This window comes from Macaca mulatta, chromosome 3, assembly GCF_049350105.2.
Source record: "Macaca mulatta isolate MMU2019108-1 chromosome 3, T2T-MMU8v2.0, whole genome shotgun sequence".
Classification (NCBI taxonomy): Eukaryota; Metazoa; Chordata; class Mammalia; order Primates; family Cercopithecidae; genus Macaca; species Macaca mulatta.
In genome coordinates this window covers 144,819,634-144,840,312 of record NC_133408.1, presented here as the reverse complement: position 1 = coordinate 144,840,312, position 20,679 = coordinate 144,819,634, and the positions used below count along the sequence as shown (strand labels likewise).

The following is a 20,679-nucleotide window of genomic DNA, read 5'->3' as shown; positions in this document are numbered from 1 at the left end:
GTTACTTGTAGTTGTGTAGGCATTATTGGCACTTTGATCATCAGTGATGTACTTAAAGGACATCATCATTTACTCACTTTCTCTTCCCCTCTTCCTCATCCTTCATTAATGACCTCACCTTCACTGGGTGCTCAGCCTTCTTTAAGCACGCTTTCAGTTAGTCCTCATAACAATATTATTAATCATCTCTATTTTACAGACGAAAAACTGAGGCTGTGAGATAACTTACCCAAAGCCACAGAACCGATCATTTTTTAAATTGTGTCTTTTACAACATAGAGTTTATGAGGACTTAGTATATAGAGAAAAATGGTTAATAGCTGGAGAATAGACCTTGGAGATGATAAATATAAGAAAGTTTGTCATTATGCAGCCTTGTGCAGTTGTTAAAAAGCCCATGGAAGCATGGTTTGGATTTCTAGTTCACATGGTACCGCAAGTACCAGGATCCTCAGGTATTCTCTACAGAAGACTGAATTTGAATGCCCTTAGGAGGCACAGGCCCACTCCAGTAGAACTCGGACCCAACATTTACTGTCTGAATCTTAGTGCTTCACACTCACCTGCCTGGTTCTTGGAAGAATTTGAGCTATGAACTGTTCACAAAAAGGGAAAAGCTTCCTTTATTGGGATATGTCACTTACGTGGAATCCTTTTCTCTCTGACAGTTCAGGGAAAGTGATAGATTGCTGTCACTAACTGCTGGCAACTTACTGAAATTGTTAAAATTTATAGTTGATTGTTTTCAGTATTCCAATACTTTGGTATTTGGCACTGAAAATACATATATATGGTTTAATAGAAAAGGTTTCTGTCTTTGATTAGTGAAGAAGTAGATAGAAGTTGAACCAAAAGCAGTACCTCTCAGTTTCTTTGTTGGTTTTTTCTAAATGTTGGCCCTTCCTCAGTGTCACTGTTGTAGGTCTGTTGCTCTTCTCATCTGCATTCTCTCTGAAGATGATCGCATCTGTTTCCATGGTGTTAAGGCCATTTGTGGGCTGGTGACTACCACATTTATATCTGTAGCTCTGTATTCTGAGCCACAGATGTATATGTCCAGCTGTCTACTTTACATCACTACCCAAATGTCTGTTGACATCTCAAATATATCTGGCCCTAAAACAAACTCATTATCTTGTCTAAAATTTCCTGATTGTACTGAAAGATCATATGGCCTGTGCTTCATTCAGTTTTCTTTCTTGTAAAATGTGGTTGCAGGGTGAGGGGGAGGGAATAAATACTGCTTTTGGTTTATGGCTGTCCTTAAGGGCTCTAGGATCGGTGACAGAAATTACCCTGTGTGTAACTTTCTGTGTATGTGTTTAAATGAACAACATAAATATCTTTGAAAGAAAGTAGAAGGCAACAAGAAATTTTATGAGGTCTATGTAAGAATAGAATTAAGTTCCCTAATCTTACCCTAACAAATAGTAAGAATTTTTGCCGATGTATGTTTGTAACCTTCCAGCTTTTCTTTTTGCAGCAGCTGCTGGAGCCATTATCTTCTCTCTGCCAGGCTTCCTACTCATGCTACTTCTTAATTGCCAGGGTCTACAACAGTGGGGCCCACAGGCTTTATCCTGCCTCGTGGTGACCTGGGGATGACCCTTCTGTCTCTAAAATTTTGTCACTCTGCTTTTTAATTTTTAAAAGTGTCGCCAGCTGGGTGCGATGATGTGTGCCTGTAGTTGTGGCTACTCTGGCAGCTGAGGTGGGAGGATCACTTGAGCCCAGGAGTTCAAGGCCATAGTGCACTAAGATTGTGCCTGTGAATAACCACTGCACTCTAGCCTGGACAACAGAGAGACCTTGTCTCTTGAGGGGGAAAAAAGTGTTTTCTAAATGCAGAAGCCCGAGTTACTCTATCTCCTCATTTTCCAGCATAGTCTACATCTAGTTGGTCACCAGATCCTACCGGTTTCTTTGCAGAAGTTCTCTTCAAATGCTTCTGTCAGAACTCACTTTACTGCTTTCATTCCGTCATTCCTCAAATGTTGTTCAGTTTTTTTCCTGACTGCCAGTAGCCTCTCTTCCTGTTCCTCCGCCCTTTGCATCATCCCCAGAAATATATTCCTAAAAGAGACTCATTAATGTAGCTTAAGACAGGTCGCTCACAGTCTGGTGGTCTTCTTTATCTAAAGTCCTCACTGATCCTGCCATTTCTGGCTCTTTTACCCTTCTTATCTTCATAATGTGTACTTCCCTCTGCCTGGACCTCAGAAGATGCCACGTCCCCTGCACGCTGCCCTTACCACCACACTGCAGAGGATCTTGCTGCCTCCTAGAGCAGCGTCTAGACCTCTGTACTGAGACTCAGTGGTTTTTACTCCAGTAGCTCGAGAGACAAGGAGTTTTAACCGTCTCATGTTCACGTTCCTGGTGCCTAGCACATTCTTTGGTCTACAGAGTAGATACAAATTTTAGTTGAATACAGATTTTTATGTCTTTCCCAATTGGTTAGGAAATACTAAGAAAAAAAGGTGTGTGTGTGTGTGTATGTGTATATATGTGTATATATATATATTTTTAATTTAATTTTATTTTATTTTTCCTGTCAAGCTGTTCTTTATTTCAGGGAGAGGGCAGGGAAGGGGGCTCCGTCTTTCTTGGCAGCGGCTTTCCTCATGGCAGCCAGGACGTTGCTCAGCTCCTCCCGCTTCCTCTTGGTGCGGATGTGCGCCCCCACCCTTTTCTTGATGAACTTGAGGGCCCATTTGTCCTTGGAGACCTTCAGTAGCTCCTTGGCGTGCTGCTCGTACGGGGCGAAGCCACATAACTCCCGGATCATGCCCCGCACAAACTTGGTGTGTTTGGTCAGACGCCCGTGGTGGAGGCTGTGCCTGGGCTTGCTTGCGTTCCTGGTCATCTTTTGGCCCTTATTGAGGCCCATGGCCACAGGGTAGCGCAGAGCCAGGGCTGCTGTTCTCCAACGGTGGCCTTGGCGGAAGGGCTGGGACTGGCGCCCTGTGGAACTCTGGGATTTTTTTTTTTCCCCCAGACGGAGTCTCGTTCTGTTGCCCAGGCTGGAGTGCGGTGGCGGTGGCGCGAACTTAGCTCACTGCAAGCTCCGCCTCCTGGCTTCTACCGGTTCTGCCTCAGCCTCCCGAGGAGCTGGGATTACAGGCGCGCGGCTGGTACCATGCGCAGCCAATTTTTGTGTTTCTGGTAGACACAGGGTTTCACCATGTTGGCCAGGCTGGTCTTGAATTCCTGACCTCAGATGATCCACCAGCCTCGGCCTCCCAAAGTGTTGGGGTTACAGGCGTGAGCCACCACGCCCGGCCCTGTATTTTTTATTAGGAAATATTGGACAGTATCTTCTTGTTTTATTGCCTTCTGAACAGCCTTGCAAATGTTTCTTTTTATAGCTGTTTTATCCCAACTTCTCTGTGTTCTCATGGACTCAGTGGGGTCTCCAACTACCGTGGTGGTTTTGGTTGGCCTGGAAAAGCCTCCTGACCAGCGGTGGGCCCACCACCCCTGCCAGCTCTTCAGCCCTCGCGGGTCTTCTTTATGGCAGCTCTTTCCTTCTAGAAGTTCCCACTCAATGTTTGAAGTACCCCCAAGTTCTGAACCTTGGAGGCACACTCATCTCATTAATGGCAGAGTTGGGACTTACGCTTAGTTACCTTGGCTGTTTCTCTTCTGTTTTATTGATGGCAGCAGCCAGAATTCTTGGCAAAGGTCTCTGGATTGGACTGGTAAGTTTTGTTCGTACCATTTCTCACATGTAAATTTAGATAATCTGCTGAGCTGCAGGTACTTATTGTGTTATGGTTTTGAGATAATAACATCTTTGTGACTGAAATTAAACTTTTTTTTGGTCTTGCTGCAAATTCAGTCTATTATAATTCTCAACTGTCTTCGCAGCCCCAAATTTACCATTCGTTAAGATTGCTTGGCATGTGATTTTTTTTTTTTTTTTGAGATGGAGTGTCTCTCTGTCACCCAGACTGGAGTGCAATGGTGCAGTCTTGGCTCAGTACAACCTCTGCCTCCTGGGTTCAAGGCATGCACTACCATGCCCAGCTAATTTGTGTATTTTTAGTAGAGATGGGGTTTCACCATGTTGGCCAGGCTAGTCTTGCACTCCTGACCTCAGGTGATCTGTCTGCATTGGCCTCCCAGAGTGCTGGGATTACAAATGACTTTAGGATTTTAATTTCAATCTTGCCACCTTTGATCCTATCCCAGGCTCCTCAACTGTGAAGTGTCATCATCTGGATTTAGATAATTAAGATTAGAATGTAGGCTGGGTGCATTGGCTCACATGGAAATAATCTCTGCACTTTGGGAGGCTGACAGGGAAGGATTGCTTGAAGCCAGGAGTTTAAGACCAGCCTGGGGAACATAGGGATTCCCCGTATCTACCCAAATTAAAAAAAAAGGAAAAGTAGGTGGGCATGGTAGTGGGCCTGGAGTCCCAGCTACTCTGGAGGCTGAGGTGAGAGGATCACCTGAGCCCAGGAGTTGGAGTCTACAGTGAGTTAGGATGGTGCCAGTGCACCCCAGCCTGAGTGACAGAGCAAGACCGTGTCTCTAAAAAGGAAGAATAATAATAAAAAAAGATTAGAATGTTAAGATATCCAGGCTTTTTGAGCCTTACCTTCTACCAGAATTAATAAAATATGGAAGTAGATTTATATTTGAAATGCTGCTTCTGTGATAAGCTTTAGGCTTTTGTAGCTTTCCATTCCTCATGTTCAGTTGATAGCTGCAGTCAAGCCAGAGGTCATTCTAAGGGTTGGAGAGCTGGCTTGCCTCAAGACTCAGTGGTGAGCATGGTTCAGTGGCTCTTTTGGATCAATCTGGGCCCTCTCTTGAATGTAGATGAGGTAAAAACAGGTGATTCATTTCAGGTTGGCAAGAATAAACTCTAGATTGTTTTTGTCGCTTGTTTCAGATTAGACGTGTGCGTGCACACCTGCCTCTGAGTAGGTCCTTGTGTATATTGCAGAACCTAATAATGACCACTTGCTTTACTTACTGTCGAGTTTTATCTGCTCTTGCCTGTACATTTCCAGCTGCTGCTTTTTTTTTTTTTTTTTGAGATGGAGCCTCGCCCTTTCGCCAGACTGGAGTGCAGTGGGGTGATCTTGGCTCACTGCAACCTCTGCCTCGCGAGTTCAAGCGATTCTCCTGCCTCAGCCTCCTGAGTAGCTGGGAATACAGGCATGCACCATCACCCCCGGGTAACTTTTGTGTTTTTAGTAGAGATGGGTTTCACCATGTTGGCCAGGCTGGCCTTGAACTCTTGACCTCAAGCATTCTACCTGCCTCAGCCTCCCAAAGTGCTGGGATTACTGGTGTGAGTCACTGCACCCTGCCAAATTTTCAGCTTCTTTCTCACAAGCAAGCAAAGGAAGAGGGGATGTAGGTTAGATTAACTTTGAGCTCTAAGGTTGAAGGGTCATTTGCTATCATATTCATTTTATAGGTGAAGTCACAGACTTAGAAATGTTGCCTGCCGTCAACCAGCTGATAATGACGTAAGATCAAAATAACAATGGGAATATTTAAACTCTTACTTTAAATATATATTGAATTTGACCTGGTCCTTGGGCTTGTTGGAGTAAGATTATCAGGTAGAATATGACAAACTGTAAAAGTGGCCCCAATGACCTTTTCTTGGTGGGAAGATTTCCTCCTACTTTTCTTCAGCGTTTATGGTCGTCTATAGGGGTGGTAGGGGGAGTAGCTGATAGTAATACCAATCCATGAGAAGATGTCTGGTGATTTTGCTGGGAGAGGTGATGTGGAGTGTGTGAAGGGAGAAAGATGAGAGTTGCAGTGGTAATGAAATATCACGTCTGACTCGATCTTCCTGCACAGAATCATGGTTTACTGTAAAGGAAGAGATGGTCATGTGATGATAGATTTGTAGATTGTTAGAGCTGAAAGCAGCAAAATATATTGGAAAGAATATATGGACTTTGGAGCCAGGGACCAGAAGCTAAATTCTGGCAAGTTGCCTAACCTCATTGTGCTAGTTTTCCTAATTTTTATAATGAAGATGATAATGCTTACTTCACACAGGGTTGTGAGGATTTAAGGGGACAGTGCATATAAAGTAGATACTGAAGAGGGGTGGATGGTATGAGGGACAACTTGATTTAGAGGAATGATCACATGCTTTGGAGTCAGGCAGGATTTTCATATCAACTTGGTCACTAATGTTTACCTAGGGCAAATAGGTAACCTTCTCTGGAGTCCAGTTTCTCTATAATGCATACACATTTTGAGCTTTAACTGAAATAATGTACATAACTGTTTAGCACAAGATACCTATTCAATAAGTGGTCTAGGAGCTGGCAGATGCTTTAAAGAAGGAACATCTAAATTTAGCTTTACAGTCCTGTTATATACCTCAATATGTCACCATCTAATTTTGGCATCAAAATTAGAGTTCCTTAGAAACAAAATTTTAAAAGTTTACATCCTTTTCTTACCATGCAACCCCTTTTAAAGCGAATTTATTTTACTTTCTGACACCATTTCTGTGCTTTCACTTAAGAGTTCTTACATCTTTTTGCTTTCAGTCTCTTCCTTTCAATTTCGTAAAAATGATACTGGAACATTCTTTAAAAAGCAGGCAAACGAAGTCAGAATAATAACAATAAAACATTGCAGACTGTGAACTGGCATGGTACCGACAAAGATTACTTTAATTCATCACCTTAAGCACTTTGGTAAATATTTTGTAGATAGTTTTTTCAGTATATACTGGACAAATATTTTATTTGTGGAAATTGAAGGCCCGTAATAAATTGAATATATTTAGTATGTAACATAACAGAAAAAAATTGATGGTAAAAGTTGCCATTTCAAAGTGCAATTCTTTCTCATCACGTGTAAATTTTCCCATTTTTAGAGTCTAATGAGGTTCAAAGTTTGGTGTCACTTCTCCTTGTACTTTCTGAAACTGCAATTTATGGTTAGGCTTTAAAATTAAAAGCACTTTTTTCCTTTTTCTTCTCCTCCTCCACTGCCCCCTTATTTCTGTCCAGGAAGGGTTTATATGTAGAAAACATAATAAATCACGTGATTTCTGTACCTTTTCTACATTCTTAGGACTCAGTTTAAAGAATTGTTTTAATGTATGTTCATTCCATACTTCCTCCACATAGAACGATTATTTCACCATTGCTCCATTAAAGGATAAAAATAAATTTTATTTTTGACCATGCTATGGTTTGAATATGTTCCCCTAAAATTCATATATTGAATTCCTAACCCCCAATGTGATGGTATTAGGAGGTGGGGCTTTTGGGAGAGACAATTAGATCACCAATGCATAGCTCTCATGAGTGGGATGAATACCCTTATAAAGAGGACTGAGAAAGGCCCCTTGCCCCTTCCACCATGAGGACACAGCTAGAAGGCCCCACTGGTGAGCTAGGAAACCAGCCCTCACCAGAATCACATTGATCTTGGACTTCCAGCCACCAGAACTGTGAGAAATAAAATTCTGTTGTTTATAAGTCACTCTATGGTATTATGTTATAGCAACCTAAACAGATTAATACCTTTTATATTGTGCCCAGTGTATTTGATCCAGAGGTTATTCTGCTGTAAATAGAATTTGATCAGTGGAGATAGGGAATTTCCGCAGGATTCATCTTCAAAATAGAGTATTTTGAGAAAAGAAGTAAGAAAATAGCCTGTAGGTAAGTAGTTACTGAGAAAGGCAGGAAGCCAAATCTGACACTGCTGTGAAGATCCTAGTTTAAAAGGATCAATGTTAAGCTCAGAGAATTGGCTTTCTTATTCTTATCAACCATGTATCACTATATTTGAATCTAGGCTTGGATTTTCAATACTTTAGTGGGGTTTCTGTTGTTGCTTTATATTGTGGAGTATTATTTTTAAATCAGACTTCATCTAAACAGATTTTGTTAATTATGGCTTCATTTTTTGTTCTCATCGCAGAACATCTTGTCAGCTCCTAGGAGTACGTTTGAAACAATATATTTTGATGTTCAGGCTGTTTCCCTGCTTCCAGTATTTGTAAGGGCTCTGACCCACTTACAGGAGGAGAAAACAAAGATGTATTATTTTGGTTGAGAAGGACTAGATGTAACTGCCTCAGTGATACCTTGATAATTTAGGAAAAACGTCCTTTGTTCTCTCTATTTGAGTGACCTATGCAAAGATAAATTGTAATGAAATTTTTTTCTGACTTAATAGGAAGGAAGGAATGCTATCTATAGTCTGTGCTTTCTGATGTTAAATTGTAGCTTCTGTTTGAGAAGTTTTTCATAAAAATTTTAGGTTGCTTATAACATAGGAAGGTTTATCTTTTTGTTGCCCTTTTTAACAACTGATTAAATTGTGCTTTATAGGAAGAATGTATAATTTATACCTTCTGATAAATGGGACTATTTCTAAAGTAGGATTTCCTAATCAGGAGGCTGGACTGTTCAGATATGTAGGGCAGTTGTACACTCTGGTTTGCCAGGGATGGCTGTGATTTCTGTGTGTTTTCTTGGCTTGCTTATTAGGAGAAGTGGAATGAAGCCTCTTCATTCTTAGAAGTGTATTGGATGATAACTTTACCTGGCTGCCCCGGCTTAATGACTACGTAGACCTCAAGTTTGCTTACTGCCTTCGTGCTTTGTTCTCTTGTCAAGATGTTCATTTTGGAAGAAAGCTTAGAAGGATGTGCTCCAGAATGGTCGTGGTTATTTCAGTCTAGGTGGTGGGGTTATAAATGATGTTACTTTCTTCATTGTGCTCATTTCTAATTTCCTACTGAATGTAATGATTTTGTTACTAAAGTCAAAACACAGAACAACAAATTATCAGAAATTATTTAATTTTAACAAAAATCAAATCATGACTGTGTAATGGTGAAGCTTGTCATTCAGGCTTCTGGATTCCAATAATACAAACTGACTGGCTATTTTATTTCTAGTTACAGTGATTGAAGTAGGTTGTGTAATGAAAGAGTAGGCAATGGGAGAGGCAGCAGCTGTGGGCACACCACTGGATAAGCCTCTGGACCATGGTGCTAGATGTGTCTTGCCACTGAATCTGAGTCCTTCCAGTGAATTTCCCCTGTAGTTTTGCTGCTTGTGACCTCGAGACTTCTTCGGAGAGTCACCACCAGTGGGCGTGTTAACAAACTTGAGCCTAGGCCATAGGCCTTTGCCTTGGCTGCCTGGGAGTAAGGACAGGCAGTACCTCCTGAGGCTCCTGGAGTGGGAAGCAGTGCTTTATGCTGACTCCTGTCCAGACTTTTCTCAGCAACTTTTCTCACCCAAGGGTTGATGATGATGATGATGATGATGATGATGATGATGATGATGGTTTTGTTACCTTGACTATTGATCAGTTAGGACTTTGAGGCAAGTATCACCTTTCAGGGTCCATCTGCCTTGAAGTGAAAAATGATTAATTTTGCAGCTACTTGTTTATCCAAGTGATGCTGCTTTGCTGTTGTTTACCCTGCATGATTCAGCCTTTACTTAGAAGCTTTTTGTCATTTGTCTGGTTGGGGGAGTATGGAATAGTTATTTTGACAGGGGAGCTGATTTAGATATATGCCTTGCCTTTAACTCTAGGTTATTTTGCTCATGAGTTGTGTCAAACTTAATAATACTGTAGCTTTTTTAGTGCTGTAATTGTCAGACTCTACTGCTGCTTTTATTGCCTGTTTATAAACATTTAAATGTTTTCCCCTAAATCAGTCTTAAGACTTAAATGTTTATAATACACCTGTAACCAAACAGGAAAAATAGAAATATCTTGAGTTAATTGCCCTGGATGGTGCTTTCTTACATTCTTCATGTTTGGCTTGCAGCTTTACCAGAGCACTCGGATGTCTCATGTCTGGTTGTAGACCCTATCTCCATTCAGTCTTTGTGATAACTCTGCTTATCTGGGAAGGTATTCAAGTTTTAAAGTATGTATCATGGTCACAACAAAAGCTTTGTGGCCTCTTCTAAGTTTATTTTTTCATTTTTCTAGTTAGAAGTTGAATTTGAGATTTAAGTAGTATTTAGAGTTCCTTTTAGAGATGAAAACTCTCTGGGCGCCAGAAGAATGATCAGTTTAGACTGTTCACTCCTCCGAGCTTTGAGTTGTTCTAGTGAGGAAGATTTGTTTGATGGACAAGAATATTTGCACATTCTTCTCCTAGGAATTAGAACATGTCATTGAGCCAAGTAAAGGTGTAATGTGCTTTTCAGAATGTACTGAGAAGATTGCATAATTTAGTGAATCTTTTATTAGTAGACTTGCAGTGGGGAGTAGAAATATGCAGGATGTTATGACAAATAATAATGGTTAGATTTTCTATTCTCATTTTTCCTTTAATTTTTCAAATTAAAAAATCATCTGGCAGCCTACAGAAATGGTATTTAGAACATCACACCTTTCCAGACAGGGTTTGGTCAGAAGCTAAGTTTGTGGGCTTTTGAGAGGTGTTGCATTTGCTGCTGCTACAGTGTCTTGGGTTTCTAGTCATCTGTCAGGAAGCTGGTTATGTATGGCTTTCTGGCCTCTGGCCACTCTCCAGGCCCAGTGCCCATCTTTACACAAACTCGACTTCCTAGTATCACCAACTATAATTTAAATCCTTAAGCTAATGTCTATTGCTCTGGAGATGTTATGTCATATTCTGCATCTCTCAGCACTGTATGAAACAGTGTTCCCAAACTAGTCTTTTGATTCTATCTCTGTATTTGTGGAGGTGGTTCATTGTGTCTTTTCAATTATTTAGTTTTTTAATAAAAATCTTGAGACACTTTTTCTTGATTACTTAAATTTGGCATTTCACACCCGGTACCCATGGACTCTTGTCTTTGCTTCTTTTGTTGGTTAGGGTATACTGGTGTGCTCTTGTCTTCTCTCTGGCAAGTGAACTATAGTCGTTGTTATAAGTAGTATCATTGAGGAGAATGGTGTTTGTTTTATGTGTCAAAAATTGCTGAATTTCGCATCTTGGACCTGTCATTAACTAGGTGTGTTATCTCCTGTATTGTCCTGGAATCTATTTCCTCATCCGTAAAATGGGAATAGAACCTGTTTTCCCCCTTCACAGTACAATTATATCAGAAGCGATAATACTGTATGTCAGTGAATCTGCTGCCTGTAAATGATAATTTGCGCCATTATTTTATGCACCACCAAGAAAGAAAAATCCCTGCTAATTAAACTATGATACACTGTTGATGGGAAGATGCACTCTGTTATCAGAAATTGTGAATGTGAAAAAATACATATTAGAATAAATGAAATATGTTATGTGAAAACACTACTGTCCATAATGTTGTCAGTGATATTTTAAAAACCACAAATCCTATAATGTCATTTCCCTGTCTTAAACTCCTGAAAGATAAAATTAACCCTTCATATGATGAACAATGTCTAGCATAATCTAGATCAGAATGTGGCATCTGCAGCACCCGAGTACTTGTTAGGAATGCATCTTTTCAGACCCTACTCCATTCCTATGGAATCAGAAACGCAGGGATGGAACCCAGAAACTGTACTGTAACAAGGTCTTGAGGAGACTCTGACATATACCTAAGTTTGAGAACCACACATCTAAGTCAGATCTATTTCAAGTTTCTTTTCTTTTTGCTCTTCCTCTAATGTACCTATAGATGTTAGTATAGAAGTACTGCTAGAATATAAATGAATTCCCTTCTCTGCAAGAAATTATCTCCTGGACAATAGCGCTGTGCAATATCTCTCATATTAGAGGGAACTATCTCAATGCCTTTATTTTGAATAACCAAGAATTCTTTGTGATGACATAAATGGAAATGGTTTCAATCTTTGTTAGTTTTAGGTAATTTCACCAGTAGAGTTCACTAGTAGAAATAGTTTTTTTAAAAGGCATTTTAACACCTGTTATTTTTTTCTCACAGTTTCAAATGTTGAATGTTTCTCATGCCTTTTATAGATCATATAAAAAAGCAAAACAATAAGTGATTATGATATATAGAGGATATATTTGTATGTGTATAAAACCAAACGGAAAAGCTGACATGAACGAGAATGAGTAGTTATGTTTGACCTGGGGAACACTTCCTTTGGCAATACCACACATATTTAAAATGGGCGCGCACACACACACACACACACACACACACACACACAATCTCAGACAACATAGAAGGGAAAATGCTGCATTACAGAAAACTGACTTTAGACTAAAGAAATGGCTTTACTGATGAGTACAATGATGATAAAGGTGCATGTGATAAAGCATTTGAAGTAAACTTGCTTTGTGACAATGGGAAAAACAGTTTTTCCAAATATTCTATAACATGAATTTAATACGTACGTGCTTGAATTAAACATTAAATATTATAAGCAAACATTTGACTATTCCTACAAGTTTGCAAAATTTTGGTGGGAGCAATTGCAAAATAATATTTGTAGTTTCCAGAAAATTACATTATCCTCTCTGCCTCAAATGGTCTCCCACATGGGTGTCTAATCTTTTGGCTTCCCTGGGCCACATTGGAAGAAGAAGAATTGGCTTCGGCCGCACATAAAATACACTAACACTAACGATAGCTGATGAGCTTTAAAAATTGCAAAAATTACTCATGTTTTAGGAAAGTTTGTGAATTTGTGTTGGGCCTCATTCAAAGCTGTCTTGGGCTGCATGCGGCCTGGTGGACAGGCTTGGTCTAACAACTCTTTCTTCTTGTGGAATTTGTGTGTTCTTTGAAACTCTGTTTCCATCATCTCTATGTCTGTGATGCCCTCTTTTCTTACCCAACCTGAACCTTTTTTTTTCCCTGCCTCATACAGCATGTGGTGAATCTTGTATCAGCACACCTATCTTCGTTGCTTTGGTGCTTTTCTGCTTGCTGATTTTCTTCTTCTAATGTGTAAGTTATTTTAAGGCTGACTCTCCAATGCAATACATAGCTAAGTGGTTAAGAGCATGGGCTTTGTAGACAGTCTCTGCTTGAAGGATGATTTAGTTACTATTTAGTTTTATACCATTGGGTAAGTTACTTAATCTTTCTCAGTCTCTGGAAATTGATAATAGTTTGTTTGCTGCATTATTTTACGGGTTAAAGTGGCGCATAGTAAGCATCAGTATAGCCTGTTATTAAATTTTGTCTTCATGGTATTTAGCACATTGTAGGGATCCAGGAAATATTTCTTAAATGAGGTAGTAGAAGTTTCTCTTTCTCTAACCGTCTGTGGGTAGATTGAAAGTCAATAGCAATCCATTGATGAAATATTAGTATACATTTCAAAAATCGTATTTACTAATTAATATATTTGCATTGTTTTAAACAGTATTTAATTCTGTCCCTTTGTTTAAAACAAACACCCACAATCTCATCTTCCAGTGGCAACTACTAGTATAAATATTTGCAGTCTTTTTCTTATCTACTTTTTCTTTTTACATAACTGAAATTACAAAAATAATCAGTCTCATTTACCTTATTATATCTGGTGTAGCAAAAGTGTTCTTAATGTGAATCTGTTTAAAACAGGGGCCTAAATTTTGTATAAGTCATAAAAAATTTATTTGGACCTTATTTTAATAACAACAGATACTAATTATTTAAATGAAATTAATTTTAATATTTAACAAAATTTATCACTTTTGCATCTGTTAATTTATAGAATGAACAAAGAATTGACCCAAATATTGTTTCTCTTGTAATAGTTGCCCAAAAAATGTGATTTTTTTTTTTACTTCTTATTTTATTTTTATTTTCCTTTTTTTTTTTTTGAGATGGAGTCTTGCCTTTTTGCCCATGTTGCTGGAGTGCATTGGCTCACTGCAACCTCTGACTCCCAAGTTCAAGCAATTCTCCTGCTTCAGTCTCCCAAGTAGTTGGGATTACAGGTGCGCACCACCACGCTTGGCTAATTTTTTTCCTTTGTATTTTTAGTAGAGACGGGGTTTCACTATGTTGGCCAGGCTGGTTTGAACTCCTGACCTAAAGTGATCCACTGGCTTTAGCCTACCAAAGTGCTGGGGATTACAGGTGTGAGCCACTGCACCCAGCCCATATTTTATTTTTACAGGAATTATAAAGAGGGCCTTATTTTGTAAAAGTAGTTGAGATCTTCACCTCTTTTCCAGCAATCTCTTTTTATTCTCTCATATGCAAGTTTTCCATTAAAGAACCTGTCAGTCCATTTCTTTGTTGATCTTGTCTTCTACAGTTGTTAGTTGGTCTGTTAGGTTCTTACTTGCCAGTACCCTTGGCTGTTACTAAGGTCACAAGGCTTTTATTACTACCATGAAGTCTTGCATATTTTGTAAGGTTTTCAGGTTTATTGAATTGTATCTGCATTCTCTTGTCAACTGCTTAGTTTCAGATGCAATTAGGTGTGTTCAGGGTTGCGTGACTATAGACAGCTGCTCAGTTTCTGTCAAAGAGTATTAATTGACCTGTGCTTTCATTAAACTCCCTCCCTCCCTCCGTTTCTCGTATCTTGTTTCTCATTTCGTTTCTTTCCCTCCCTCTCTCCCTTTGCCCAGACTGGAGTGCAGTGGTGTTATCTCAGCTCACTGAAACCTCCGCCTCCTAGGTTCAGTGATCAGGTGATTCTCCTGCCTCAACCTCCTGAATAGCTGGGATTACAGGCACCTGCCACCACACCTGGCTAATTTTTGTATTTTTAGTAGAGATGAGGTTTCACCATGTTGGCCAGGATGATCTCGATGTCTTGACCTCGTGATCTGCCTGCCTCAGCCTCCCGAAGCGTTGGGATTACAGGCGTGAGCCACTGTACCTGGCCAGTTCTTTTTTTTTTTTTAATTGTTGTTTTTTTAATGGGGAGAGGTATTTGAAAAGGGTCTGATTTTATTAATGGTTATTTCGTATGTGAATATTTCTGTTACTGTTTTTTTTTTCTTCCCGTTTTGCAGCCTTTTCACTTTAGAGACTTAGATTACAAGTGTTTGAATAATGACAGTCTCCTAAGTACGAATTTTTATTGCCGTTTTTGTTTTACTTTTGTACTGAAAAACTCTTTGCAAACTTGGTCTTTTTTTTTTTTTTTTGAGACAGTTTCACTCTTGTTGCCCAGGCTGGAGTGCAATGGCGCTGTGAGCCACTGCACTCAGCCTGCAAACTTGATCTTAAAAATAAATTTTAGTCTGGGTGCGGTGGCTCATGGCTTGAACTCTTTAAGCAATGGGATTATATAGGCAAGAGGATTGCTTAAACCCAGGAGTTCGAAACCAGCCTAGGCAACATAGCAAGACCCCATCTCTACAAAAGGTAAAATTTCCTAGGTATGGTGGCAAGTGCCTTTGGTTCCAGCTACTCAAAAGGCTGAGGTGGGAGGATTGCTAGAGCCCTGGAGTTCAAGGTTACAGTGAGTTACGATCACAACACTGCACTCCAGACTGGGTGACAGAGTGAGACCCTGTTACCAAAAGAGTAAACTGATGACCTACAGAGTCGGAGAAAGTATTTGCAAACGAGGTATCTGACAAAAGTTTAGTATCCAGCATCTATAAAGAACTTGAACAGATTTGTAAGAGAAAAGCAGTAACCTTAAAAAGTGGGCAAAGGGCATAGGCACTTCTCAAAAGAAGACATACATGGGGCCAATAAGCATATGAAAAAAAGTTCAGTATCTCAGATCATTAGAGAAATGTAAATCAAAACCACAGTCAGGTATTATCTCACATCAGTTAGAATGGCTATGGTTAAAAAGTCAAAAAATAACAGACGCTGGCGAGATTGCAGAGAAAAGGGAACACTTATACACTGTTGGTGGGAGCGTGAATTTGTTCATCCAGTGTGGAAAGCAGTATGGTGATTTCTCAAAGAGCTAAGAACAGAACTACCATTCAACTCAGCAATCTTATTACTGGATATATACCTAGAGGAATATAAGTAATTCTACCATGAAGACACATGCACGTGAATGTTCATTGCAGCACTGTTCACAATAGCAAAGACATGGAATCAATTTAAATGCCCATCAGTGACCAATTGGATAAAGAAAATGCATCAGTGTACAGTCATAAAAAAGAAGAGATCATGTATTTTGTGGGAACATGGATAGACCTGGAGGCTATTACCCTCAGCAAAAGAATGCAGGAGCAGAAAACCAAATACCACATGTTTTCATTTATAAGGGGTAGCTAAGTGATAAGAACTCATCAAATCAACACAAAGAAGGAAACAACAGACACTGGGGTCTACTTGATGAGGGAGGGTGAAAATAGGGAGAGGAGCAGAAGAAGTAACTATGCTTACTACCTGGGTGATGAAATAATCTGTACAACAAACCTTTGTGACACAAGCTTACCTGTATAACAAACATGCACATGTACCCCTGAACCTAAAAGTTAAAATAAGAAACACATTTTGTTTGTAATAAATTCAAGATTATTTCTTTTATAGTATCAACAATATGTTGGCTGCCATAAACAATGATTTTTGATAATAGTTGTATACTTTTTTTAAACTGGAAGATGGTTTATTTTCTAGAAATAAATTCCTAAGATAGAATCATACGATATGACAGAGATCATATAAATTCCTAAGACAAGAATCACAAGATTTTCATGCATATTTCCCAGTTATTTTAATAGTTGACGTTTGTCAACATGTGAGTGTCCATTTCAGCATTCCTTTATCTGTGTATATGACTATTTTTAAAAACTGGGACAAATGTGAAAGGTGAAGCAAGGGCACCTCATTGGTATACATGTCCTTTATAGGAAAAGAAATCTGGTCTCTGGGTAAATCTTTTTAGCTTCCTGTCTTTCTTCCTTCATCATGCTTAAGTGTCCTGGAGTAATTTTCGTAAAGCACATGGATGGTTTTGCCATCTCCCTATTTCTCATCTACTGCTTGCTTACTTTTCTGCCGATGTGAGAGCCTGGTGGTTATGGTCTCCAGTGTTGGTGTTCACTACCTTTGCAGCTGCATTGGTTGTATTCAACATATGCCCTGCTGCTGCCCATCTGGTGGGGTGCAGCTGTTTGTTGGCCCTTTGTTCTCGTTACTGCTCCCTCTACTTGAAATGCTCCACTCTCCAGCTCTGTCAAAGTCTTCCACACCCTCCATGTTCATCTTAGGTATCATTCTCATTTGAACCTTTCTGTTGTATTAAAGGACTCTGTGGTTTTGGGCCCTCTTATCCTCAGGCATTCTTGCTTTGCTCAGGCTGAGCATCACAGTGTTCAGCTGACAGATCTTGAAAATTCTTGCCTTAGCATTTTAAGGATAGAAGAGACACTGATTCTCCTTTTACAAAATGTCTTCCCCACTGCTGGCTAAAATCTACCTATATGTCACATCCAGTTCAATCCCACGTCTTCTTGAAACCTTCCTGTGTGATTAAGTCCTCCTCATTTCCATCAGAACCACTTAGTACTTAAAATAAAAACTGTCGTGCAGTTTTTGCCTTGACTCTTGGACTAGATCCCTGGGACAGCGACTCAGCTTCGCTGTTAAGTTTATCCCACCCCCATCCCCTCCGCCCACTGCCTCTGGCTGAATACAGCAGTGCAAGTTCTTACTTGAAAGTATATTGAGATCTTTTTGCTCTGTATATGATTGTTTGCTATTTCTCAGCTCTTAACCTCAGTTCTCTACAGTAGTATAGTCTAACTAAGACTTATTCCTACTCTATGATAGTCCTGTAACCTGACTCTAGAATTTTATTCCTGCGCTCCCCCTTCATCTGTTGGGGGCACTGTGGAAGGAGAGGGAGAGATACCTCCTCCATAGCTAAGATCAGAGCTACATATTTGATATAATAAAGATGACCTATTTAGATGTCTGGGTTTTTTGTTAGCACAAAAAGAATGGTCTTTTTTTTTTTTATTTTTTAGACAGAGTCTCGCTTTGTTACCCAGGCTTGAGTGCAGTGGTGTGATCTTGGCTCACTGCAAGCTCCACCTCCTGGGTTCATGCCATTCTGCTGCTTCAGCCTCCTAAGTAGCTGGAACTACAGGCTCCCACCACCACGCCCGGCTAGTTTTTTGTATTTTGAGTAGAGATGGGGTTTCACCGTGTTAGCCAGGATGGTCTCAATCTTCTGACCTCGTGATCCGCCGGCCTCAGCTTTCCAAAGTGCTGGGATTACAGGCGTGAGCCACCGCGCCCGGCCAAAGGATGGTTGTTTTAAAGCAACAAGTGTCCCTTCAAAATTTTGGGTGGTTTTATGTGCTTTGTCTGTTGAGCTGAACTCACTGCTGTTTCCAGAACTCAAATTGCTGGGTCTCTTGGGCCAGCCTTTTTTAAACAGCTAGCTGTTGGTGTTTGTACCATTTTCATTCCAGCCTCAATTTCATGGTGAAAAAGCAGCACAGAGACCACTACTTCTGTGACTAGTAGTTATGATGCAGGGCTTTTCTCGGCCTCTTCACTGGACTTGTAACAGGGGCGCCCTGTCTACCCAGCCTGCCATGCTCAACGGCTTGCAGGAGGGAGCATGTGAGTGAGCGTGTGCGGGATCCGGCTGGCAGCTCCAGGCGCCGACACGGGAACAAGCCCTCAAAGCGCCCTCCTGAGGGTGCCTGGAACTCTGAAGCTCCAGAGTGGGTGTTACGGTGTTCTTTTAGTTCCGCTGTCTGCAGACAGCAGTGTGTTAGCAGCTCATTTCGCCCCTTGTGGCGCCGCCTGGCCGAGGGTGCCCGTGACCCAGAGGCCTGAGAGAGGGTGTTACACAGCTCTCTTAGTTCTGCTGTCTGTGGACGGTGGTGTGTTAGCAGCTCAGGTGGCCCCTTGCCTCGTTGTGTGGGGCGGCCGCCCTCCGCTGGTGAGGGCAAAGGGCCGGTGTGACAGCCTTTTTGGGTACCCGCACTTGGTGGGTCCCAAGCCCTTAATCCAGCGTCCAAGAAGAATGAGGTTGTACGGATAGTTGAAGGGCGATGAGTGTTGAGAATTTTACTGAGTGATGAAAATGGTGTTCAGTGAAGAGGGGAGCTGGAGAGGGAATGAGAAAGGCACGTTGTCTTCCCTGAAGTAAAGTCGTCTCTCCCCTCAGGTCTGCCCGTCTCTCCCTCTATCGACTGAGTCTGGGGTCTTTATAGGCACAGGATGGGGGTGGGGGTGGGCCTAGGCAGTTTTGGAAAAAGCAATATTCTGCTGGTAAAAAGGCATTCAGAAAGAACCAATCGGGGAGAGCAAACAGGAACAGAAGTTCTCACTTTGGACTGTGGGTTTCAGGCTGTCCTTTTTTTTTGGCTTGAAGGTGGGGTTTTGCTGGGTATCTACCCCTTTCTGCCTAGGGGTTTGGCTGCCTCCTGTCACTATCAGTTATAGTTAATATTAGCAGAAACTGAAATGTTTCCATATGGAAAATGATATGACAGTGCATATCAGTTTGACTCCAAATTTTTTTTTTTTGGGAAACGGAGTCTCGCTTTGTCACCCAGGCTGGAGTGCAGTGGCCTGATCTTGTCTCACTGCAAGCTCCGCCTCCTGGGTTCACACCATTCTCCTGCCTCAGCCTCCCCAGTAGCTGGGACTACAGGCACCCGCCACCACGCCCAGCTAATTCTTGTATTTTCAGTAGAGACAGGGTTTCACCTTGTTAGCCAGGATGGTCTCGGTCTTCCTGACCCTGTGATCTGCCCGCCTCGGCCTCCCAAAGTGCTGGGATTATAGGCGTGAGGCACTGCGCCCAGCTCCAAATTTTTTTTTAAAGGTGTTTTGGCATAATCTTTCTACATCCTTACATTAGGCCCATTACGATATGTCGAAAGAACTTTTTATTTCATCTTTCAAGTTTGTGTTAGTATCCAGAAATTGGAATTTCAGCTGTTTCTCTTTAAAACAACATCTTTTATGAAATGTAATTTCAGAAAGTTAAGTTGATGTGCTTTCTTCATAAAGCTTCACATGGAAATTTTGTAAACAGTATTTGAAGGATCTAAATTCAGCCACTGTACTATTCTAGTGACAGCCTGTTAATTTTCCAGGTATACTGAGATTTTTCATTCTTTGTATCATTTTTTTCATGTGAAATTAGGAGATTGGGCTGGGTGCCATGACCCACATCTCTAATCCCAGCACTTTGGGAGGCTGAGGCAGAAGGATGACTTGAGCCCAAGAGGTGGAGGTTGTTGGCAGTGAGCCAAGGTTGCGTCACTGCAATCCAGCCTGGGCAACAGAGTGAGACCCCATCTCAGAAAAAAAAGAAATTAGGATATTGGTTTTCACCATTTATATTTCTGTTATTAAAACCCTCCTTTTCTAAATGGTAGACTAGAAATAATAAATTGGATTACTGACTCCATTATTTGGAGTCTTATCCTTGTCAGTTACTTTTTTTTTTTTTCTGAATGATACTCTGTTTTGTGGATATACTACATTTGGTTTATCTGTTGATCGGCTGATAAACATTTGAATTATTTTTACTCTCTGGATGTTCTGAATGTTGTGAGTGAACATTCATGTACATGTTTTTGAGTGAATATATGTTTTTATATCTACTGGATAAATATCTAGAAGTGAGATTGCTAGGTCATATGATAACTCATATGTTTGAAATTTTGTAGAACTACCAGAATGTTTTACAAAACAGCAGAGTCGTTTTACATTCCTACCTGCAATGTAAGAGTGTTTTAATTTCTCAGGATCCTCACCAACACTTGTTAGCATCCTTTTACTTGTAGTTACCCTACTGGATGTGAAGTGGTATTTCATTGTAGTTTTGATTTGCATTTCTCTGATGGCTAATGATGTTGAGGCATCTTGTCATTTGCTTTTT

General features: G+C 40.6%; 1 protein-coding gene and 1 pseudogene across 18 annotated transcripts in view; one reads left to right on the top strand and one right to left on the bottom strand.

The window, feature by feature from the left end:
- The window catches only part of SRPK2 (SRSF protein kinase 2), a 286,321-nt gene that overhangs the window by 146,350 nt on the left and 119,292 nt on the right, over positions 1–20,679 (top strand).
- On the bottom strand, positions 2,567–3,721 carry LOC106997593 (large ribosomal subunit protein eL36 pseudogene; annotated as a pseudogene).